The sequence below is a fragment of the Trichosurus vulpecula genome, chromosome 3, assembly GCF_011100635.1.
Source record: "Trichosurus vulpecula isolate mTriVul1 chromosome 3, mTriVul1.pri, whole genome shotgun sequence".
NCBI classification, from domain to species: Eukaryota; Metazoa; Chordata; class Mammalia; order Diprotodontia; family Phalangeridae; genus Trichosurus; species Trichosurus vulpecula.
The window spans coordinates 264,019,386-264,045,417 of record NC_050575.1 but is presented as its reverse complement, the minus strand read 5'-3'; the positions used below and the strand labels follow the sequence as shown (position 1 = coordinate 264,045,417).

The 26,032-nt window shown below is 37.7% G+C and overlaps 1 protein-coding gene across 1 annotated transcript in view; it reads right to left on the bottom strand.

Annotated features, from left to right (window-relative positions):
- Positions 1-26,032, bottom strand: part of PLCB1 (phospholipase C beta 1) — a 908,098-nt gene that overhangs the window by 458,736 nt on the left and 423,330 nt on the right. The gene's annotated exons all lie outside the window — the stretch shown is intronic.

Here is a 26,032-nt window from a genome sequence, read left to right as displayed (position 1 = left end):
TGGATCATATATTTTAACAAACTAGAGGACATCTAGGAGAGGGCAAGTATGAGAATGAGGGGCCTTGAATCCATGTCATACAAGGATTATCTGAAGATGAGGAGGGATGAGGGTATGATAACCATCTCTAAGTAATTAGTGCTTTTTGTACGGAAGTGGAAGTAGATGTTTTATTTGGTCACAGAGAGCAGAAGCAGTAGCAATAAGTAGAAGTTGTAGAGGCAAATTTAGACATTGGAGGTGGGGGAAAACTTCCTTACAATCCAATTTGTCCAAAAGGGATTGGTTGCTTTTCATTATGATAGTCTTTAAGCAGAAGCTGGATGAGCACCTTTTGGGTATATTCCAAAGTTTGCTAGAGTCAGATCAAATCAGCTCATGAGAAGTGATTGTTAAGTTTTCAATTTCCACATTTATGCCCTGGAAATCTACAAATGACTATAAGTCAGGGACTGATTGATTCATTACTTTGTTGATTGTCTAGACTTAAGAAGGTCATAGGAAAATGTTAATAAAGTAGATTAAATTTAAAAGTGTGTTGTGTATTTTCAGCGAGCAGGTTGTTAAGCAATTACCACCACATCCCTGGTGATGAGAATTCCTTTAATGTATGTGTCAGACTCGATGGCTGCTCAGGTTCCTTCCAACTCTAAAGTTCTATAATTCTGTGATTCGATGTACAAGAATAACATCACTTTCTGATGGTCATGGATATTAGCTACAATGTGCACATAGGAGAGCACATTTAATCACCAGTCTATAGTCCTTCAAATATATCCCTCAGCAAGATCAAGTTATACTATAACTGCTCTTTGATTAAAACTGTAGGTGAACACTTAGGGATGGGCACTGATCCACACTCCCAGCTAATTCTTTGTGGCAATAGGAAATCTCTTGAAAAAATTTATATCTATCATCATTCTAGGTCATTTTTAGTTCCAATATCAAATTGAAACAATTAGAAAATATTAATACTTACAGGTCACAGTAGGTCATGTGAATGTGGGTCTGGTAATTTTTTCATTAAAATATAATTGATATTTTACACAGGCCTTTGCAAAGAAATTTACGTTATAATTGATACTACTACCCACTGTGGCAGCTGATGTCTGAAAAACAGTATGGTCTCCAAGAGCGCATTGTTAATTATTGATACTCAGACATTAGATTTTACTGTATTGATAATCCAACAAAGTTATATTCCTATGGGAAAAATTTCCTGATCCTCCTCATTAATTGTGTTCTCTGTATCTTCAAATTATCTTCCAGTTATGTACATGTCTAAAAGTTGTACACAAATACATCCAAGAGAATGCAAATTCTGTGAGGGTGGATTTATTGTGCTTTGTCTTGATAATCCTAGAGCCTGGTACAGTGCCTTGAACAGAGTAAGTCATTAATAAATGCCTGATGAATTATATTCACCAATTTCTCTAATAATAACTTAGATAATGACAAAATTAACCTAATCCAAAAAAAAGTTCCATTTGGAAGATAAAGATATGTGCAAATGCATTTTAAACAAATTAGTTGCAGATAGAGAAAAACTGTTGCATGGGCAGTCTTTATCTCAGCCCTGGTCAGTCATCTCATAAATGTGTCCACAGGAGGGCAAACAAAATCCAGGAAGTCATGATGGAGAAATGTATCTCGAAGAATTTAAGGACCCATGGGGCAGAAATGATACCTGTCTTGAAAGTGTTACCCTGTGGTATTAAATTTATTCTGCTTGATTCAAGAGGAAAAAATATATGGAAGCTGCAGAGAGATACTTTTTGGATCAAAGGAAAGAAAAAAATACTTCCTAATATCACTCAAAAATTGAAAGGGATGTCTGGGGATTTTCAAAATGGACATGTAAAGTGGCATCCTACTGTCCATCAAATAAAGTTCAAATTCCATTAGTGGGTGTTTGAAGCCCTCCATAATCTGGTACTGAACACACTAGCTCTTCATCCTTATCTCATATTATGACCCTATATGCACTCTACATTCCAAGCAAAGTGAACTTCTCATGTCTGAACACAACTTGATACTCATTTTTATACCCTTCCTCACACTGTTTCTTCCCCTTTTCACCTTTGAAGGCTCACCTAACCTTTATTGCCCGAACAAAGTGCTACTTTCTCCACAAAGTCCTCTTTGACTCGCTCCCTTTAATCCATTCTACTAGTAATAATAATTCTTGGACTTCATATAACACTTTTTGGGACACTATTCTAATGCATTTATGAAATGTTACAAGTTATCATTTTTTCAAAATAAATTTTATTTTTTTTGTTTTGACATTGCCTAAACTTCTCCCAGTATCCCTCCCTCCACATCCCTTATAATGAATATTTTTGGGGCATCTAGGTGGCACAGTGGGTAGAATACCGACCCTGGGGTCAGGAGAACCTGAGTTCAAATCTGGTCTCAGACACTTGACACATTTACTAGCTGTGTGACCTTGGGGAAGTCGCTTAACCTAAATCACCTTGCCTTCTCCCCTCCAACAAAAAAAAAGAATGAATATTTTTATAAAGAAAAAAAGATACTAATAGCATTTTATGTAGTGTTTTAATACTTGTATGGTACTTTGCAAACATTATCTCATCTTATTCTCCTGAAAACCCTAGGTGGTAGGTGCTATTATTTCTCCTATTTTATGAATGAGGAAGCCGAAGCAGCAAGTATATAAGTGACTTGTCCAGGGTCATAATAGTTATCAGTGTGGATGGATCCGAATTCAATTTACTGACTCCAGGTCCAGTACTCTATTCACTGTGCCACTCAGCTATAGGAAGAAAAAATATTAGCAATATTTCAAAACAAAACCTGAAATTTTCCTTACCCCTGGATCTCTCACCTTTGTCTTGTGCTTGCTCTTTGTAATTCTGAACCACTCATTTTTGAATCTTATTTGATGTTATTCAGCCTGTATAGGTTTTCTTGTTGTTGGTTTTTCTTTTTACCTTGATGTAATCCTTGGGTATATTGTTTTCATGGCTGTTTACGCCACTCTGCATCAGTTCCTATGCATTTTTCCATATTCTGCATTCATCGTATTTCTTATATCTTACAACATTTAGTAATTCCCCAATCAGTGGACATCTACTTTGTTTATGATCCTTTGCCACCAAAAAGAAAAGTTTGAATGTTATTTGATATCTACCATTCTGCCTAATTCCATTAGCAGTCTGTGAGCTCCACAAAAGCAAGGATTGTTCCTCTTAACTTTCTTTTCTCCTCAGAAAATAAATTAAGCTCTGTGCACAGCAGGTATTTAATAAATGTTTATTGAGTAAGTAAATTTGAATTGGTTCCGAAAAAATATAATCTTCGAGTGGTATTGATTCACTTGGATCCTTTCCTGTGTTCAGAGTTATAAACAGACAGAAGCATTACTTGTTTGAGTTTTAAGAAACTTATCAATTAATTATTTTTGTTATAGTCATTATGCTTAAGAGGGCTCAATGCTTCTTTTTACAATTTGCTGTGAGATTAAATAATTCATTCTTGCTCTCTGCCTGGGGTTCACTTCTTTCATCCCTAAATAGAAAATCATCATTAATTTTCTTTCAATATGTCCTAAGTAGTGTTACAAAATAAAATGCGTGAAATTCTGATATCCTTATATGTCAAGGTGGTAAGACCTTATTGTAATAATAGAATCTTTGTGTTAGAAGGAAGCTTAGATGTTGTTTAGAATCAAATTCAACTATATACCTAAAGTAGGAATCCCTTCCATTAGATAACCAAGAAGTGTTCATCTAATCCAGGCTTGGGGAACCTGCAGTCTACATGTGGCCTTCTAGGTCCTTGGGTGCAGCCTTTGGATTGAGTTCAAGTTTCATAGAACAAAACATTGTATTAAGGGGATTTGTTCTGTGAAGTTTGGATTCAGTCAAAGGGCCACCCTTGAGGACCTAGAGGGCCACGCGTGGCGTCAAGGCTGCAGGTTCCCCCAACTACTCATTCCTTGAAAGCTTTCAGTGATGGGGAGCTGGTTACTTTACAGGACAGTCTATTTCATTTCCCTTTCTGCTTCTCTATGATTCAGTCAACGTATTCCAAAGCGAAAGCCAATATCCCTATCTACCTCCTCAGACTCTCCAATCCTTTCTAAATTAGACCTTTTCTTTCCAAGACTGTATCTTCTATTTTCCCCTAGATCCTCCTTTACACAGTTAATAAATTACCTTCATTACTTATCACTTCCTGCCACCCTTTAAGACTACAGACAGCTCTTTTGCCCAAGCTCCCTGATCCATCAGGCTAGGAGGAGTATAGTCCTTACTCCCAACTGCTACTTCAAGACCCTCTCTCTACTGCCATCCTTCCTCCTTTGAGATTAACTCCATTTCCATATGTCACCTGGCACACATCATCCCTTGCTTCTAGTGGCTTACAAGTCATTCTCTTTCTTTCTTCAGAAGTCCATTGTCTGGTTCACAACATTCCTTTCCACCTCAATCTCTGCCTTCATCCCCAAGGATATTCACATTGATAACCTTTTAAACGCCCTCATTTTTCAGGTAATCAAATTCTGTAACTCTGATAACATACATCATATCTATGTGAATTTAGCCATCCACAAATTTAAATACACCTTAGAACTCTCCATTACCCACAGCAATATGAACTTCATGAGCATGAACTCTAAAATTCTCCTTGCTGATCATAATCTGTGGTCCTTTAATTTCTCTCTGCTTCATACTTCCAAAATCTATTCCTTGGTTCTCACTGAAACTTTACAGTTCCTTCACCTCTCCAACCCTCAGTACTCCCAGTTTATTATCTCTGTCCTAGACTAATTTTTTTTCAACATGGTTCCTTCTATTTCCCTTCAGCTCAATAATAAACTTTCCTTAATCTGTGGATCCCTTGCCTCCTTATCCTACTTCCTTTTATATCCATGCTAATCATTGACCCTGGGTCATCCTTAGCATCTGTCCTCTCAGTTATTCTCTCCAGTACTAAAGATTGCTGGAGGTATGCAAGTCACCATAGTGACCAGATCCATGACAAACTGATGTTACCAAATTCAGTAGTATGGCTTACTAAGAAGGTGTGCTCATGTGAAGAAATCCAGGAACAAAAAAAAAAAAATAAAGAGAACAAAAACAAACAAAAAGAAATCTAGGAACAAGGAAGTGAAGCATGGTAAAGAAATTTGAATATGAATAGAGTGGTGTAACCACATTCTTTTTAGTAGCCCCAAAGCATCATAGTACAGGACTTTTACCCTATTCTGGATCAGTTTCTTCTCTAAGATGAGAATAAGTTAATGACAGTTCAAGCAGATAGGTGGTCAGAGTAACACTTCAATTATTGCTCTCTTCTCAATTGGAGCATTTGACAGCTACAAAATACATACCACCCAAAATTCAGATAAAAAACTTCATTTGAAATACTTCAGCCTGCACAGTTTGAATATAGAATAGTAAGAGTTAACAAAGTTAAAACGATTACTTTCTTCTTTAAGGAGAATTCTAATGTTTCCCAAAGGAACCATTCTTTTCATCTTATCACTGGAGCATGCTTTTCTAAATTCCATTTCTGTGGGCCTGCCAAATTTAAGATAACTTAAAATCTCACCTGACTAAAGCACCAAATGCAGGACACTTGGGGTTTTAAAAAGAACTTTAGATCAAGTATAATAAAGTCATGTGGGCAGATTTAAATATATTCTGTGCCAAACCTGAGGGAATGTAAAATGTCTTTTTGTAGATTCTGAGCCAGAAGACTTCCAACAGGAATTCAGAGAAATTGGAGTCTTAGAGCATTTTGTAGATGGTATATGATTTTGTTTTAACATCACTGGTATAAGTCAACATTTAGAAAGAGTTTTGCTAGAGAAAGTTATCGCTATATGGGGCTTTGAAAAAATTAACATATTGGTTTTATATGTGTAAACTCTCTTAGTGGGTGATTCTGATAATTTTCTGGCTTTGAAGCCATAGAACTTACTTAGTGTTAGCTGTATACAGAATATTGTACTCGTAGTACCACTAAGCTTCCTTGGCCTTTGTATACCAAGGCAAAGCCAAGGGAAAAATTGAAGCACTTACTAACTCACATGGATCTCTGTTCTCACCAGTTAAGGAGTTCCCACTTATGATTCTGATCTCAACCATACATGCCTAGTTATTCAGTACAACACTTGTTCTTGTCTTCCCAAAAAGTTTTCTATAGGAGGTCTACCCAACATCCTGGGAGCCTTCCTTGCTTTCTTCCAACGTTGAAAGGGGCAGGTAGAACACTGGCCACTGATCCACCATTACTTCCTCTCACCACATCACTAGCCCATCTTCTTTTTTTGTCATTCATGTCTTTGATGATGCCCTCTATGCCTGTTCTTCAGAGTTCCTAATTGGCTCTATATCATGGCCTGCTCATACCCCCATATTGCTTTCCATTGCTCAGTTGTATAATGCTCGTATTTAGTTCTTCAGAGGTAGCAGTCTTTCACGTTTCACTTGCATATAGCAAAAGCAACATAAGTAGCACCCTGTCCTTTATACCTCAAGAAGTAGTAACAGTCCAACACCAAAAAAAGCCCAATAAGCTATTGATGGAAATCTGAAAAAAAGAGTCATCCACAATAGCTATTTACCTTGACTGAATCGCTCAGATGATTACCAACATCATATATCTGCCTGTTTTTGATGTAATCAGAATTTACCTGGACACTTAAATTGGTTCTTAAAACCCTTTAGCTTCTTTAACACTTGGTGTTCTTGAGAAGATGGCATGAACAATGGTTTTATAATCTTAAATAGTCCTCAATTTTTGTTTTTAAAGATTTCAATTGGTTTAATTCAATCTCAATTCAATTTAATCTCTTGTTGAATTGGTCCTGATCTGAAAGTCAGAAAATTTGAATTTTCTTTTCAGCTGTATGAGATGAATTTAAATAAATTACCAACAGTCCTTATTTCATACTTTCCTTAGAAAAATGGAATGCAATGACATTTACTGAAGACTTTTCTCATGTAGAAAGAAATAAGACAAGGGATTCAATGTCTTCCTTTGCAATTTTATAGTACATCTGGTCTTATATCCACTGTAGCTGGAGAGTAGGCTGGTTGTGTTCTGATGTTTTGTTCCAGACTGTGTGGAGGGACACGGCATAAAAACCAGTAACAATTACACTTTTACCCTTATACACAATTTCATCAGGTTTATAGGAGATTCAGTGCTATATACAATGTAATCTAGTTCTTTTCTCTCTTCCTAATAAGGGTTTGGGAACACTTGGGCTTCTTTCTTGCTCAGAATCAGGTCATGCCTCCTACACGGCATTCATGGGGACCACCCATATGAGAATATTTGTGTGTTCTGAAACTATTAATATGTCTGTAGTGCTAAGAATGTGAGAAAGGAGCAGATCTGGGGCCTGGTTGTCCATGTACCTTTCCCAGTTGAAGGGGGAAAGAGAGAGAAACTTTGTTCCATAGTAAGAAAAGGAGTTCTAAGAGCCTGAGAAATATGTTCTACCAGCACCCCTAGGGGCTCTAAATGCCACCACTAAGCCCCAAACCTTCATGGCAGATCTAGTGTTGCCAATCAAACCAAACACTAAGGGACAATGGAGACATAATGATACATTGCTTCAATGGAGATTAGGTGCCTGGATTCTTTATGGTATGGGCAAAGCCATTTCAGATTCTGGGGAGACAAAATAAGTAAGACCTGTATTGCCCAAGATAAAAGGCAAGTAAGTAATTAGAAACTCCTTTTGAAGCATACACATGCATTGGGAGCTTGTAAGGGGTCAAGTAATATACCTTAGCCTAGCCCAGGTGTGGGGAACTTGTGACCTTGAGGCCACACGTGTCCCTCTAAGTCCTCAAGTGTGGCCCTTTGACTGAATCCAAATTTCACAGAACATGGATTCAGTCAAAGGGCTGTACCTGAGGACCTAGAGGGCCAAACGTGGCCTCGAGGCCATGGGTCCCCCACTTTTGGCTTAGCCCTTACTAAAGCACAGGCCTATGTGTCATTCCCCATTCAATAAATCCCAAGACACCCCTACTACCTTGAGAATCAAATATAAAATACTGTTCAATGTTCAAAGCCCTTTATATGCTGGCCCTTTCCTGCCTTTGCAGAATTCTTATGCTTACTCCTATCCATGTATTTTAACCCTGGTCTTTTTGACACTCTACTTCCTGCACTATGCATTTTGACTGTCCCCCTTCTGGCCTGGAATTCTTTACCTCTGAGTTTTCCCTCTGAGCCTCCTGATTTCCCTGGCTTCCTTCAAGTCCAAGCCAAAAATCTCACCTTCTTGCAAGAAACCTTTCCCAGACCTCCTTAATCTTAGTGCCTTCCCTCTGAGATTATCTCTAGTTTATCCTGTGTATAGCCTTTGTATGTGTTTTTTTTTGCATGTTGTCTTGCCCCATTGGATTGTGAACTCATTCAAGGCAGGAGTTGTTTTTGTCTTTCTTTGTATCTCCAGGGCTTAGCATAGTGGCTAGCACATAGGAAGCACTGAATTGTTGCCTTAGCTAGCCAAATAGGTCAATAGTTGAATCCAGATCTTCGAAGAAACAGAGAGAAACTTTGTCTTGGGCCCACAGGACTTTTAATTCCCAGAATTCTAAACCTTCACTGCTCACTGAAGCCCTTGACCTTCTTGTTCTTTGAGGTATTTTGAATCTCTAGGTTCAGGGATCTGCTACATCTAAGCCAGTTTTCTTTCCCCATTTCTTCTGTCACTGCAAGTGTAGCTGGATGTCAAAATTTGAAGCCACTTTTCCCCCTTCCTATCTCTTTCTACCATGCAGTGTGGACCACAGGACTGAGTTTTCTAAGGTATCAGCCAAGAGAATATAAAAATCTAGAAATACAGTTCATTACGTTAAGGCAATTGGACATGCAAACAAAACAACAATTACCCCCTTCCAGACTGGATGGTACTCAATTTTTAATTAATTCTAGCTAGCCCTGACTTCTGCCTATTGACCAAACTTTTAGGTTGTTTTGTTTACTGATGTTACTCTTAACCTTTTTCATAATCAAGACTTTAGCCTCTTAAAATTGTCCTACCTAGGCTTTTTAGTAGTTTTATTAAATCATTCAGCTGAGTACTACCTGTAACATGCCCTACCTCAACCAGTATCCTCTGCTTGAGTCTGTCCCAGAAGAACTATTTTAATGTTCCCTTCCTTAAGGCAAGATGCTGGGCTGCTCTGGAGCAGAGAACTACAATTTACAATTACTAGTCTAAACAACAAGCCTTGAAAAGCAATCCTTGTATGGAATTTATGAGTAAATTCCCCACATACTCTTGTGATGTTAGATAACATGGACTTAACTGTAAAATGTACTGTTTCCCATCTTGCTAAATATATCCATAGTTAAGATACAATTTAGGCAAATAATCAACTTTTGTTGAAATGGCTTTCTCATTAATGCATTAATAAGTGTAGAGAATGACTTGTATAAACATTACTTTTATACAGCACCATGCACTGTTAGGCAGTGGACAAAATGTTTTTAATTTTGGCACTGAGCATTCAAAGAGTTCAGATTGTATGCAATAGAATTTGGGATGAGGATTCTAATAAAAATTTCATTCTGCATCATTAAGTGAATTCTCCATGTACTAGGGTATCTTAATTTGTAGTCTGTTAATTTTTTTAATTGATAACTGTTTTTAATATAATTGTTTTCCTTTGTAATTCTGGGTCTTTTGCTTTTCTGCATTTAAAACTATTATTCTGAGAAGTGGCCCACAGGCTTCATGAGACTGCCAAAGGAGATCGTGGCACAGAAAAAAGTTAAGAACCATTGGTGTGGTACAGGAAACAACTGAATAAAATTATTTTTAAAGAGAAAAAATCATTTAAAAATCCAATATACTACAGAAGAAATGAACAGAGATAATGTAATAGGAGTAGAAGGACCTCCATGAGATTAATGATTGAAGTAGAAAGTTCTAATCATTTGATGCCATAGAACCTAGAATATTTAGTGTGTAATTACAAATGCAATCTTAGCAACAGTCTTAAGGCTAACAACTATCCATTTAATAACACTACATCTCTAATAAAGCAGATGCTTCTAGAGATACATCACTTTAACTGAAGGGCTATTGTTGGAAAGTCACTTTAAAAAGAGAAACATTAAAGATGTTTTAGCATTGTTAAGAGATACAGAAATGTCTCTCTAGAGTGTTTATATTAAGGATTCTACCAGTTTCTGCACAAGTTCCCAGCTTAGGTTTCAATTTAAGTTCTTCTATGCAAAGGCTATGAGCCTTTTTACGAGATAGCCAACTTCATAATTACTCAAATCCTCCACTGACTTGAAAAGGCAAGGGGAGAAAGAGAAAACAAAAAGTAACATGGGAAAGTAAAAATGTGTTGGATTTAAGAGTGAGGCTTGACTCCTCTCATCAATACAAGGTTCAAACACAGCTCCAAAAGACTCATGATGGACAAAGCTATGCACATCCAGAGAAAGAATTATGGAGTCTAATGCAGATTGAGGCAAATGATTTGCTTTCCTTTTTTCCTTCTTTTTTGGTTTTGTTTCTCCTCTCTCATGATTCATTCCATTGGTTATAATTCTTCTTTACAACTGGACTATTATATAAAGAAGCTCAATGTGAAGGTAAATGTAGAACCTACATTGGATTGCCATCTTAGGGGGGAAGGAGGAGGAGAGAGAGGGAGAGAAAATTTGGAACCCAAAACCTTGTGGAACTGAATGTTGTAAACTAAAAATAAAAAAAAAATAAATTTAAAAAAAGTCAGGCCATCTGAGTTCAAATCTTGACTCAGTCACTATACGATCTTGGAAAAGTTACCATCTCTCATGCATTCTTTTTCTTTAGTTGTAAAATGGAGATAATATCTGCATTACTTCACTTCCAGACTTGTTACCAAAAACTATTTTTTTTTAAATTTGAGATGCTATAGGAATATGGGCTATTTTACATTTGTGGCAAGAGAGTCAATATAGTAATCAATTTATGAGTTTTTTAAAAAGTACGCTTTGTTATACTCTTGGAATTACTCGAAGGAATATATAATTTCACCAATTTGGATATTGCCTCTAATGATATAGGTCACAGCCCATCCATGCCTGCCCATTCTGTGTGCTCATCTATGGCCTCCCATAAATTCACCAGAGGAAATCCAGTCAAAGGGCTACAGGTATTCCTAGACAGCAGCAGAATATCAGCAGAGCACTAGGCCTCTCTACTTGTCATAATCAGATGCCAGCTAGGACCATATAAAAAGAGAGCCCAGAACTGAGAGCGGCAGGATTCAGAAGCAGACATCAAGAAGACATTGAGGCAGCAGACACTAGGGGAGAGCCAGGGTCAAGAGAGAGTGCAGAGCAGAGAGTCCAGACCGAGAGAGAGTTGAGGAGATCAAAGGGCAGAATCTTCAGAGAGCTACAGGAATTGGAATTCAGCCCAAGGAGAAAGAGCAGGAATTGGGAGTCCAAAGAGCTGCAGGAGAGAGTGCTGAGTGGGCAGTTAGAATTTGTGAGTGATTGTTTACAGGAAGGCCCTAGCAGGGGGGAAGGTTACAGGATGACTTGGCTCCTTGCTATAATATTGTGCTATAATTTCCTTGTTGCTACATTGAGGTGGGCTTACTGAATTGGAATTGGAATTATTGGTTCTGGGATTGGATTCTCTTGTGTCTAAATAAGTGTTATACTTCTGCTTCTACCTGGAGAATTTCTTATACTTTGTGATTCCGAACCATTCAGGTATGTTCATGGTCATCCTCGAGGTCATGAATCTTGCCTTACTCATATAGAAGGGGATGTGTTTACATCCAAAACAGTTCAGTCTAACCATACACACAGGAAAGATCAAGTTTAATGAAGAGTGTGTGTTATCCAAAATATGAAATTCAATATTTGGAGATCCTATGCGGCATGTCTGCCAATATGTATCTCTGAGGCATCATAGCAAGGTATTCCTTCCTCAAAAGATGCTGGAGCTCTCTCTCTCTCTCTCTCTCTCTCTCTCTCTCTCTCTCTCTCTCTCTCTTGCTTCATGTGGAAGAGTATTTTAATCAATCAGTCTACGTACTTTATAGCAAAAATGTTCATCACCATTATGTTCATCACCAGTAATAATCACCCCCAGAAATAAGAGTTTATAAACATTCCCATAATGTCTTTCTATCTGTTTCTGTCTTCCTCTACATCTCTGTCTCTATGTTTCTCTCTGTCTCTTTCTCTGTCTCATCTCTGACTCTCATACACAATCAACTCTAGTGGCTTCCTATTGCCTCTAGGATCAACATAAATCCCTCTGCTTGGCTTTTAAAACCTTTCACAATCTGTCTACTAACTACCTTTCCAGTTTCATCAGACACCGCTATATGTACTTATATATGTATTTGCTATCTTCCCCATTCAAATGTAAGCCGCATGTAGGCAGGGATTATTTTATTCTTTGTACTTGTATCTCTAGCACACATAGTGCTTAACGTATAGTAGATGCTTAACAAATACTTGTGTTTGATTCATATGCAAATCTAAATCTTATATTACATTTAAATATACTTTAGGGAAAGAAGTTGGTAGATTTCAATTTACAATATATCTCCATCTTTTACTATATTTCAAACAACTAAAAAATTAAAGACTATTCTATTCTTGGACAATGCTTTTAAAGTATAAATGTACATGTATATTTAAAATGTAACTACAGAAGTCTTTAAGATGTATATAAAGAATTTACAAATCTGAAATGAAATGCTTTTAAGGCAATGGGACATTTTCATTGTGAATATTACCTATTTTCTATAACATTTAACTCCAAGACAACAGTTCAAAAAACTTGTATAATATTAAAAGCCAGTACTATGGATGGTAAAATATACAAATTTCTAACTGAAATACATGTTATTAATTCCAGCTATCAGAAAAAAAAAATGTTTCCCTATTCTACTCCAAATCAAACAAATAAATAGCTATCAGTTTGGTAAGTACTTAAATATAGGATGTGAAATTCTGGAAAGTAAAACTGTTGTTTCTACTTAAGATAATGGCCGTTCAGTATGGTCAAAGGGAGGCTCAGAGGAAATAGATGATGAAAAAAAATGCCTCCTTTAGAAACAGCATTGTTAAGCTGTAATTTGTGTCTGGGGGAAAGTAATTAAAAATCAATTTACTTCTGCTGTGAAAACTGTAAAGTTTAAAATTCCATAGTAGACAAATCACCACAAGACTTCAAAAATAACTCAGACAATTAATTTTATTACAAGCCTAGAATTTTTGTGATTAGAGGGGATACATACACACCAACACACACACACACACACATACACACACACACACACACAGATTCCAACATTTGTAATGGATATCTGTACGTGAATCAGAACCAGCCTCCAGTCAGGATTGATAATAGCCTCCTGACACAATTCTCCTAAACTGCACATCTGACACATTATGAAATGACTAGCATATCAGCCCTTTGGGCCACTTACCATCATGGGCAACATGATTAGATATTCCTTCCTAAAAAGAGGCTGGAGCTCTCTCCCTTTTGTTTCATATGGAAGAGTGCCTTAATCAGACAGTCTATCTACTTTATAGCAAAAATGTCCATTACTAGTCCTAAATTATAATCATCCTGAGAAATTAGTTTATAAACATTCCCATAATGCAACACTCAAAAATGAAAGTAAAATATCAGCAAATCCATGAGAAACAAGACAGATGGCAAAGTCTTTTCAGGCACAGGCAAGTCCCCATATTGGTTAATGCAGGAACATCATATTGAGCATTTGCTTGGAAAATGGGCAGTTACTACCAGTACTGCAGAATGAGTTCTAGGCAGGAGTCACTCCACCAGCCCTAGTGCTGCCAAAATAATTCCATTTCCTGTTGCCTGGTGTTTTAATAGCTCTGCTCATGTCATTGCCTTTAACGAACAATATAATGTGCTAAAAAGGAGGCAGCTGTTGGGATCAACAAATAATATAGCCAATATCTTGCTTTGATTATTTCTCATTTATGGGCATGAAGATGAACATGATGTGATGAATAGTTTTAACAAATTATCCTTTAGAATACAAATGACCTGTCCTACATAGTAGGCCTGTACTCTCAGTCATAGAAATCTACCACTTATTCCTCCTTCCTCCTTCCACCATCACACACACTGGTTAGATCTTAGGAAAGCTGTTTTGGTTCTAATTAGCATATACTTTTAAAGCATATGGAAAAAATTTTAATGAAACTCCACTGCTTCAGTTGTTCAGGATAATGATTTCATCTCTGGGATGGCTGGGAAAGGATGTGTTCTCTCACATGCTGGCACAGTTTTCATTAATTTGCAGTACATTAAAATACTGCAAAGAAGGAAACATCCAGACATTTAGCTGTCCAGCCTTGCAGTTGTCTGAACAACAAGAGTCTGCTGACAACCAATGGCCGTGGTCAATTATGGATGTTTCAAGACAATACACTCAGTATTGATGGCTGACAATTGAGTTTTGAATTTCTATTCCTGCTAGTGCAAAGGGACTTAGGTTTTGATGGACCATGAAAATGAGTTTTCTTTATGACTTTTCTGTTCAGTTGGAGAAGTAATGAAAAACCTTGAACAATAGCAATCAAGATGTTATCTTGATTTACCAATGATCTCAGGTAAGCTGTGGTTTAGAGAGTTTGAAAGAGGAACAAGAATTGGTAACAAATGGGCGATTGGTGGAACAATAGAAAGAATAGAAAGTACATGGTCAGAACAGCTGGATTCAAACTCTGTCTTCGATACTTAGTAGCTATGTAACCTTAGGCATGTCACTCAGAGCCTCATTTTATATTAAAAAAACAGCCATACAATATTTGCATTACAAAGCCATCATAAGGAAATTGCTCTGTACAACTTAAACACATGGATGTGTTACCTGTTTGTTCTGATCACATCATTCCACCATGGATCCCCATTGCTCAGTGACTAAAGTTCCTCTTTATTGTCCAAGTGTAATAACCTTGTTTTAGGTTTACTTCCTTCCCTACCCAGTCTTGACTCTGTGGTCATCCATTTCGGCAATGCCTTTCTTAGACCTTTTGATATTTTGGAATCCTTTGCCTTCCACTATTTATTCCTTGCTGATATCCAACTCTGGGTATCTCTTACAATATACTCCTTTTAATCTTACTCCTTATTAGGGCACCTAGGTATAGAGTGCTTGTCTTGAAATCAGGATCAAATCCTTCTTCAGACAATTACTAGCTTTCTGGGCTTGGGCAAATGACTTGACTGCTATCTGCCTCGGTTTGCTCATCTGTAAAATAGGGATGATAATAATAGCACCTGCTTTACATGTTTGCTGTGAGGATCAAACACGGTACTATTTGTAAAGGGCCATATAAATTGCTAACCATTGTTGCTGTTGTTGTTAATAATCCTGAGCAGTCAAGTATTCAGAAGGGAATCATGAAATCGTGCTGCCCATAGCAAAATACGTTATATAACCACAACTGGGCTCTCATTGATGATCCACAATCTCATACCATATCACAATATCGTATTCTCCACAACAGCAATTCCAAACATATGCTCCTCTAATTTTATTGCCCTTATGGACTCTAAGTAGAACAACTTTTCCTCCTATTTTCTTGAGACTCTTGAGGTTACCCAGTGTGAGTTGCCTTGATCCACCTCCTCTGAACATGCTCCTCTCTACCTTTCTTCTAGTCCCAGCTAAACATTGGGCAAGTCACTTATTGTTTCTAGACCTTAATTTTCCTCATGCACAAATGATAAATTTAGACTCTATTATCATCCTGCTACAAAAATCTACAATTTGATGATGAAAAAGGAAAGTTGTTTAGTAAATACTATCTAGCAAAAATCCTTTATTTATAATATATATACATATATATGCATATATAAATATATACATATATAATACTATGAAAAAGGAAAATGGTATTGGTCAGAGGTAGAGTGTTTTCCCCCTCCCAAAGACACTTATATCTAGATGATTATATATATATATAATTATGTTGTAGTTAGGGGCAGCTAAGTGACACGATGAATAAAGTGCCAGGCCTGAAGAAAGAAAGACTCCTCTTTCTGATTTCAAATCTAGTCTCATACACTTACTAGACATTTGACTCTGGACAAGTCCCTTACTGTAACTTGTTTGCCTCAGTTTCTGATCTGTAAAATGAGCTGGAAAAGAAAATGTCAACCCACTCCTGTATACTTGCCCAGAAAACCCAAAATGGGGTCATAAGGAGCTGGGCGCAACTGGAATGACTGAACAGCTACATGCAGAGGCAGCTAGGTGGTACAGTGGATAGAGCTCTGGGCCTGGAATCAGGAAGACCTGAGTTCAAATACGGCCTCAGATACTTACTAGCTGTGTGATCCTGGGCAAGTCACTCAACTCTATTTACCTCAGCTTTCTCATCTGTAAAATGAGCTGGAGAAGGAAATGGCAAACCACTTTACAATCTTTGCCAAGAAAACCCCAGATGGGATCACAAAGAGTCAGACCTCACTCTCTTCTCCCTTGCTCTCTTCTTAACCCTTTACAGTCTGGCCTTCATAAGCTGGCTTCACCATTTCATCGTGCTTCATCTCTTACTTTTCTTCAAATATCATGTGCCAGTCAAACTGTACTATTCTATTTCCTAGGCTCCTCCTGACTTGTGTCTCTGTTTTTGTCTTGTCATCCTCCATTCCTGGAATGAGCTATCCCACTTCCCCTATATTTATTTGTTGAAGTTCTTACCTTCCTTAGAGATCAAAGGTCTAACTCCTTCCACAAAGCTTTCCTTAATTCTACCCCTAGTGAAAAATGAACTCTCTGTTTTTCAGATTTCCTACTAACCCCTCCCCACCACAAACACACACAAACACAAACACACACAAACACACACAAACACACACAAACACACACAAACACAAACACACACAAACACAAACACACACACAAACACAAACACACACACAAACACACACACAAACACACACACAAACACAAACACGCACACACACACAAACACACACACACACAAACACACACAAACTCTCACACACACTCACACACACTCACACACACTCACACAACACACACTCACACACACACTCACACACACACTCATACACACACACACAAACACACACACACACCTGCCGATTTTTCATATTTAAATGATTTCCCTGGTTTCTGGTCTTTTTATGTTTGCTTTGCACTTATATTTTTCCTTAAATCAAAGTCATTTTTTTCACATGTATTTTCATCCCATTAAGGTCTAAGCTTCTTGAGATAAGTGGCCAGTAATCTTTATATCCCCTGGTGCCTGGCATGGTATCTTGAAGATTTTTAATAAATATCTCTTAAATTGAAAGCAGGCCAGCTCTAGTGATCCCACCTAATCAGGGTTCTTAAAGACTTGGTCTTTAAGATCTGCCTCTGAGACTTAATAAGAGAGAGTGTAAAGTCTCGTTAATTCTGACTTCCTGGGAACATCTGTCTACATCAGTTTGGGGGATTTTTTTAAAAGATTTTTTATATGTTATTTTAATGATACAAAAGATTTAAGAGGCTAAATATTGATAAATAGTGATATGACACTAATGGACAGGAACCAAAAGTTATCACAGTAAGTGTGTACAAATAAATGTCCCAAAATGTTTGGAAACAGTATTTTCTTAAGATTATATATACACACATACATATACACATGTATAATATATGTATATCATAATATACATGTATGTCTGAGTACACACACATATGTACACAAACAAAAAAAATTGTGTGGGCTTAGTGGTCCCACAAAACAAACTAAAAACAAAAGGTCCAAACTTTCTCATAGAAGACAGTAAAAAACCAGTATGTTCACACTACTTTTTTTTTGTAATTTCTATTTTCAGTTTTGACTTGTCTTCTTTCCTTTACTCCTCCCACCCATTGAGAAGGCAAGAAATATGATACCCATTATACATATAAAGTTATGCAAAACATTTCCATATTAGCCCTGTTTTGAAAAAAATCAAGGGAAAAAACAAAGAAAAAGGTACGTTTGAAAAATTTTCCAAAGACTAGTTTCAAGAATCTAACTTTATATATTGCTATCAAACCCCAAACACCTGGGGAAAGGTTGACAAGCTAGTGTCTTCAACTACCAATAGCCATTTTATTAAGAAACATCATTAAAAGATTTCTAAATTTAAGGTGTTTTCACTGAACTGTCAATGTTCAATTGTGCAACTCATCAAATTCTTTCAATAATGGTATCAGGCAATTTGCATGTAATCTAACTCTCTTTTAATTAAATTGTTACCCCATACGTTCCCTTTAAGGCTGATTTCTCCAAACAGATGTGGGATAATTACCAGTCCTCAGAGACTGTATCAGAACTCAGCCAACTGATTTTTCCCTGAGCTTTTCAATGCTGAAATTTCCAGTCTTCCTTAGTTCCCTGGGAGGAATTTTAATCTTGTCAAGCAATCTAACAATTTCAGAAAATTGTTCTCCACCACATCTAGCAAAAAAGACAAAATTTATGATTCCATTTAACTATTTCACTAAGTATTATGATACTGAGAAATTTGTCATTGCAAAGGTTTATGGGTACATTGTATTTTTCTATTTCTTTTTGCTGCAGTCTGTGATCAGCCCAGGAAGCTATATTTTTCTTCATATTGTACTTTGTGACTCTTTTTTTCAGGACAAACACATAAAGTGTGGGACTGCTGCTTGATTCACCAATTGCATTAACTCAAAATGTCTCTTCTTGGTAACCAAACCCAATACATAGTCCCCATGTCCCAGGCTATGTTTGTCTATTAGTCACAGTGGATCAGAACCAGGCAAACTATTGAATCTCAAGAGTACTATCTGCTCAATCAAGCAGAACAGAATCTGAGGAACAAACTGACTAAGGCCTGGCAAAGACATCCCATCCATTTACAGCATCAGATAGCATCTAATACTGAATTGGTCCATCACTGTGACAACATAAACAACCCTTATATCCAAGAGGAAATTTCCTACTTTTCCCTACGACTTCTTTGTACTGTCATGGGTTGCTTCTCCAAAGAAAATCACAGGCAGACTTAATTCTCTCATTTCCAGGAGCTACCTTAGCAATCTATGTCTGAAAGCTTTTGTGTGATTTGATTGAATTCACAAAGCAGTCAGTAATCATTTATTAAGTTGTCTGTGTGCCAGACTCTGTTAAGCATGGAAGATAGGAAGCATTTATTAAAATCTAATATATACAAGGCATTTTGCTTGGTGCTAGAGATATAAATCCAAATCACATAAAAGAACAACAAAAGTACCTGATCTCAAGGAGCCTACATTCTACTTATATCTTCTATTAAACTCCCCCAGGCTTCATTTTAGCTTGGAGGCAACATATGTTCTTTTTTTATTAATTCTTTTTTTTTTACATTTGTTTTAAAAACTTTGAGTTCCAAATTCTCTCCCTTCTTCCCTCCCCACCGACACCTCCTTGAGAAGGCAAGCCATTCAATATAGGTTATACATGAATCATTATGCAAAACACTTCCATAGTAGTCATGTTGTGAAAGACTAAGTATATTTCCCTCCATCCTATCCTGTTCTTTTTCCTTTGATCCTGTCCCTTTTCAAAAGTATATGCTTTTGACTACTTCCTCCCCCAAACTGCACTCCCTTCTATCATTCCCCCCCTCTTATCCCCTTCCCTCCTACTTTCCTGTAGGGTAACATACCCAATTGAATGTGTATGTTATTCCTTCCTCAAACCAAAGGAGAGCAAGATTCAGTCATTCCCTTTTACCTACTCCCTCTTCCCTTCCATTATAGCAGCTTTTTCTTGCCACTTTTATGTGAGATAATAAACCCCATTCTATATCTCCCTCTCTCCTTCTCCAAATATATTCCTCTCTCACCCCTTAATTTTATTTTTTTAGATATCATCCCTTCATATTTGACTTCCCCTGTGCCCTCTGATCATATATATGTTCCCTTCAACTACCCTAATACTGAGAAAGGTCTCATGAATTACAAATACCATCTTTCCACATAGGAATGTAAACAAAACTGTTCAACATTAGTAAGTCCCCTTTGATTTCTCTTTCCTGTTTACCTTTTCATGCTTCTCTTAATTCTTGTACCTGAAAGTCAAATTTTCTATTCAGCTCTTGTCTTTTCATCAAGAATGCTTGAACATCCTCTATTTCAATGAAAATCTATATTTTGCCCTGAAGTATTATACTCAGTTTTGCTGGGTAGGTGATTCTGGGTTTTAATTCTAGGTCCTTTGACCTCCAGAATATCATATTTCAAGCCCTTCAATCCCTTAATGTAGAAGCTGCTAGATCTTGTATTATCCTGATTGTGTTTCCACAACACTCAAATTGTTTCTTTCTGGCTGCTTGTAATATTTTCTCCTTGACCTGTGAACTTTGGAAATTAGGTACAATATTCCTAGAAGTTTTCCTTTGGGGATTTTTTTCAAGAGGAGATTGGTGGATTCTTTCCATTTCTATTTTACCCTCTGGTTCTAGATTATCAGGGTAGTTTTCCTTGATAATTTCTTGAAAGGCTTTTTTTTTATCATGGCTTTCAGGTAGTCCAATAAATTTTAAATTATCTCTCCTGGATCTATTTTCCAGGTCAGTGGTTTTTCCAATGAGATATTTTACATTGTCTTTCATTTTTTCATTCTTTGGGCTCCGTTTTATAATTTCTTGATTTCTCATAAAATCACTAGCCTCCACTTGCTCCATTCTAATTTTTAAACTAGTATTTTCTTCAGTGGTCTTTTGGACCTCCTTTTCCATTTGGCTAATTCTGCCTTTCAAGGCATTCTTCTCTTCATTGGCTTTTTGGAGCTCTTTTGCCATTTGGGTTAGTCTATTTTTTAAGGTGTTATTTTCTTCAGTATTTTTTGGGTCTCCTTTAACAAATTATTGATGCATTTTTCATGATTCACATCACTCTCATTTCTCTTCCCAGTTTTTCCTCTACTTCTCTACTTGCACTGCTGTTTTCAGAGCTACTTCTATTCTTTTTTTTATCATTATGTATAACCCTTCCATAATACTCATGTTGTGAAAGACATACTATATTTTGCTCCTTCCCAACCCATCTCCCTTTATTGAATTTTCTCCCTTGGCCCTGTTCCCTTTTGAAAGTGTTTGTTTTTGATTACCTCCACCCCCATCTGCCCTCCCCTCCATCATCCCCCCCCCCTTCTTTTTTATCTTCTTCCCTCTTCTTTCCTGTGGGGTAAGATACCCAATTGGGTATGTATGGTATTCCCTCCTCAGGCCAAATCTGATGAGAGCAAGATTCAATCATTCCCCCCTCACCTGCCCTCTCCCCTCCTCCCACAGAGCTGCTTCCTCTTGCCACCTTTATGTGAGATAATCCACCCCATTCTATCTCTCCCTATGTCCCTCTCTCAATATGTTCCTCTCTCATCCCTTAATTTGATTTTATTTCTTTTAGATATCTTCCCTTCATCTTCAACTCACCCTGTGTCTGTGTGCTCACTCTCTCTCTCTCTCTCTCTCTCTCTCTCTCTCTCTCTATATATATATATATATATATATATATATATGTATGTATGTATGTAGATATATACACATAGATATATACATACATACACATTCACTTATATATATACATAAACATATATACATATATGCATATTCCCTTCAGCTACCCTAATACTGAGGTCTCATGAATCATACATGTCATCTTTCCATGTAGGAATGCAAACAAAACAGTTCAACCTTAGTTGGTTCCTTGTAATTTCTTTTTCTTGTTCTTTTTCTTGATTACCTTTTTATTCTTCTCTTGATTCTTGCGTTTGAAAGTCAAATTTTCTATTCAGTTCTGGTCTTTTCACTGAGAAAGCTTGAAAGTCCTCTATTTTATTGAAAATCCATATTTTGCCTTGGAGCATGATACTCAGTTTTGCTGGGTAGGTGATTCTTGGTTTTAATCCTAGCTCCATTGACCTCTGGAATATTGTTTTCCAAGCCCTTTGATCTCTTAATGTAGAAGCTGCCAGATCTTGGGTTATTCTGATTGGGTTTCCACAATACTCAAATTGTTTCTTTCTGGCTGCTTGTAATATTTTCTCCTTGACCTGTGAACTTTGGAAATTAGGTACAATATTCCTAGAAGTTTTCCTTTGGGGATTTTTTTCAAGAGGAGATTGGTGGATTCTTTCAATTTCTATTTTACACTCTGACTCTAGAATATCAGGGCAGTTCTCCTTGATAATTTCTTGAAAGATGATACCTAGACTCTTTTTTTGATCATGGCTTTCAGGTAGTCCAATAATTTTTAAATTCTCTCTCCTGGATCTATTTTCCAGGTCAGTGGTTTTTCCAAGGAGATATTTCACATTGTCTTCCATTTTTTCATTCCTTTGGTTCTGTTTTATAATATCTTGATTTCTCATGAAGTCACTAGCTTCCACTTGCTCCAATCTAATTTTTAAAGTAGTATTTTCTTCAGTGGTCTTTTAGACCTCCTTTGCCATTTGGCTAATTCTGCCTTTCAAGGCATTCTTCTCTTCATTGCCTTTTTGGAGCTCTTTTGCCATTTGAGTTAGTCTATTTTTTAAGGTGTTGTTTTCTTCAGTGTACTTTTCAGTTTTTGGGGGGGTCTCCTTTAGCAAGTCATTGACTTGTTTTTCATGGTTTTCTCGCATCCTTCTCATTTCTCTTCCCAATTTTTCCTCTACTTCTCTAACTTGCTTTTCCAAATCCTTTTTGAGCTCTTCCATGGCCTGGGACCAGTTCATGTTTTTCTTGGAGGTTTCTGTTGTAGGCTCTTTGACTTTGTTGTCTTCTTTAGGCTGTATGTTTTGGTCTTCTTTGTCACCAAAGAAAGAATCCAAAGTCTGAGACTGAATCTGGGTGCGTTTTCACTGCCTGGCCATATTCCCAACCAACTAACTTGACCCTTGAGTTTTTCAGCGGGGTATGACTGCTTGTGGATGAAAGAGTTCTATGTTTCACGTTTGGGGGGGATGTGCCAACTCTGCCACACCAGCACTACTCCTTCCCCAAGAACCCCCAATCCAGACTGGGCTTAGATCTTCAGCAGGCTGTTCACTCCTGCTCTGATCTGCAACTTAATTCCTCCCATCAGGTGGGCCTGGGGCTGGGAGCAACAACAGCTGTAGCTGCCCCACCTCCGCTGCCCCCTGGGGCTGGTAGCCGAACTGCGAACTCCTTCCACTCCCGCAGTTTTTCCCACTAACCTTCTCCACTGTCTTTGGTGTTTGTGGGTTGAGAAGTCTGGTAACTGCCACAGCTCACTGATTCAGGGTTGTAGCGCACATTCCGCCCATCTCCTGGTCTGGTTGGTCCACGCTGCTCACGCTGCACTCTGCTGTGCTCTGCTCCCAGCTCCATGTGGGATAGACCTCACCCAGAGACCATCCAGGCTGTCCTGGGCTGGAGCCCTGCTTCCCTCTGCTGTTTTCTGGGTTCTGCCATTCTAGAATTGGTTCAGAGCCATTTTTTATAGGTTTTTGGAGGGACTCGGCAGGGAGGTCATACTAGTCCCTGCTTTCCAGCTGCCAGAGCTACTTCTATTCTGAGGTGGTATGATGCTCCTCTCCTGGGCTGTGCTCTGGTCTGTGAGTACAAGCACTCATTTCTGCCATGTAACTACCAGGAGGACTCCCTCTCCACAGTCACCACAAGCTCTGCCACACCAGTGCTATTCCTCCCCCAAGAATGGCCAACCAGGACCACAACCCAGATCCAAGCAGGGCAAAGCAAGTGTATCTTGCCCCAGCGCCAACAAAGAGATCTCTGTACTCCCATTCTGATCAACTGTTTGATTACCTCCACAATCTGTGGCCATGGAGCTCCAGAAGCAGCAGCTGCTGCTGCTGCCTCCACAGCTGCAGCCATTTCTGCCACCCTTGGCCTGGGGTGGTATAGGTCACTTCGATCACCCAGGTCCAACAGTTTTTCCATTGACCCGCTACCTTGAGAAGTGTGGAAAGTGCCACAGCTCAGTGATTCAGGGTCCTGAGGCCTGCTCTACCTGCTCTGCTCCAGCCTGGTCTGTTCTGGCATGACCCATGCTGGGCTGTGCTCTGCTGCCAGCACAGTGTGATAGACCCTTCCCAGCAATCATCAAGGCTATCTTTGGCTGGATACTTGTTTTGCTCTGTCATTTCATGGGTTCTGTAGCTCTAGAATTTGTTTAGAGTCATTTTTACAGGTGTTTGGAGGGATTTATGGGAGAGTTCAAGGGAGTCCCTGTTTTCACATTGTCATCTTGGCTCTGTCCCTGCAACCTGTGTTCTTGAGGCTATGCCAGTGACATAAGTGGAACCCAAAGCAAGTTTTGCTAGTACAGGAAGCCTTCAAAAAGTCTGATCGTAGTAATGGTTTTATGTCTTCCAAAAAAAAACCAATAACTAGCTGAGGTAAATACAGAGATGATCAGTACTAGAATAGCAATCAACAAGTCATGTATTTATTCTGCTAAACCTACTCATGAATCCATTGCTAAAACAAAGGGGAGTGTGATCTGTGTTGTTTGAGGAGGTGGTCCATCAATGAAATCACTGATCCTTTCAGTATTTATGTGTCATAAGAACATAGAGCTGGAAAGGGCCTTCAAGATCATTTAGTCTAACTTCCTTACTTTACAAATAAAAAGAAAACAAAACTGACCCCCAGAAAGGTGATGTTACCTGCCTGGAACACACAGGTAGTATTAATCTGATTTTATAGCCACATTCCCTGACTTCAAATTCAAGAATCATTTCACTTGACTATGCTGCCTCTAATAATTAATGGTGCCAGGCTACCTTTCAAGAAAAACTAGGTAATTTACAACTGACCTGACCAAATTTCCTATTTGTTTTTTAGCTATGATGTGGAGTAGAAGAAGGAAGAGTAGAGGAGAGAATATAAGCTTCTTACCTAGGTAGAAACAATGCCTAAAGCTTCATCCTTAAGAAATTCCCTAGCCTTCTTTGTGTAGGCTGCCCAATTATTGTAATAGGCTGAGACTCCATAGATGCAAATTATGTACCATCTGTATTCCATCAGGATAATTGTAATATATCATCAATGTAACCTAGATTCTATATATCTAACATGGAGAGTAGTGCAAAGGAAAGCCGTTGTCTTAATTGCACTCCACTATTGTGAGCAACATAATTTGAATAGAGAAGTTTGTCCCTCGCCCAAAACAAAATTTAAAAAAGGCATAAGTAGTAAAACATAGAACACTCAAAGATTAGTTTTATTTTCAAATATTATAAGGAAAAGTGATTCTGTAAGGCTATATTATCTAAATATTTGAAAGGAAACAAGATAAAACATCTTAGACTATTGTTGGATTATAAAGGTAATAGAAATAGCAACTACTCTTGGGGGTTTACACAGAGTCAACCAGAATCAGGTATAATTTCTACATCTGCTTATTTACTTTTAGAAAATCACTTTCCACACACAACACATATTTGATTTCTTTCATAAACCAACAGGTACAGTAGGCACTGAATAGCCTTTTGACAAGGTATCTCAAAGTAATAGCATCTCAGCTGTGTCTGACAATGCAATAGAAATTGAAAGATTAGTTCAAGTACCCTCGAAAGAAAAGAGTTCCAGGCAAAGAAAATGCTGGCTTTTTTTTTCTTTACCCAATTTCCTGAAATCTGTCCTACTACAAAGTTTGTGCTTTTGTGGTGTGAGGTATTACTTCCTAAGGGATGACAGGATTGTAACTGTCATTGATGGCCAAGAATAAGTGAATAAGCTGCAATATATTGGTGAAAAACAATTGGAATGTCTTTGTTTTCTACCTCTGGTATTACTGTAGACTTCTGAGGACTTTCTAATAAACAGATAACTCAAGGTGAAGGGAAAATTTTCTTCCATATATTGACTAGTTGTATTATTTCTATAGAATCCAGTATTCAAAAACACAATTCTTTTCCTGGCTGCAGAGAAACACTATTTATAAACATATTTTGCAGCACCATGATACTAGCAACTGGAATGTAAGCTTCCCAAGGACAGGCACTGTGTCTTTATATTTCTTTTATTTTT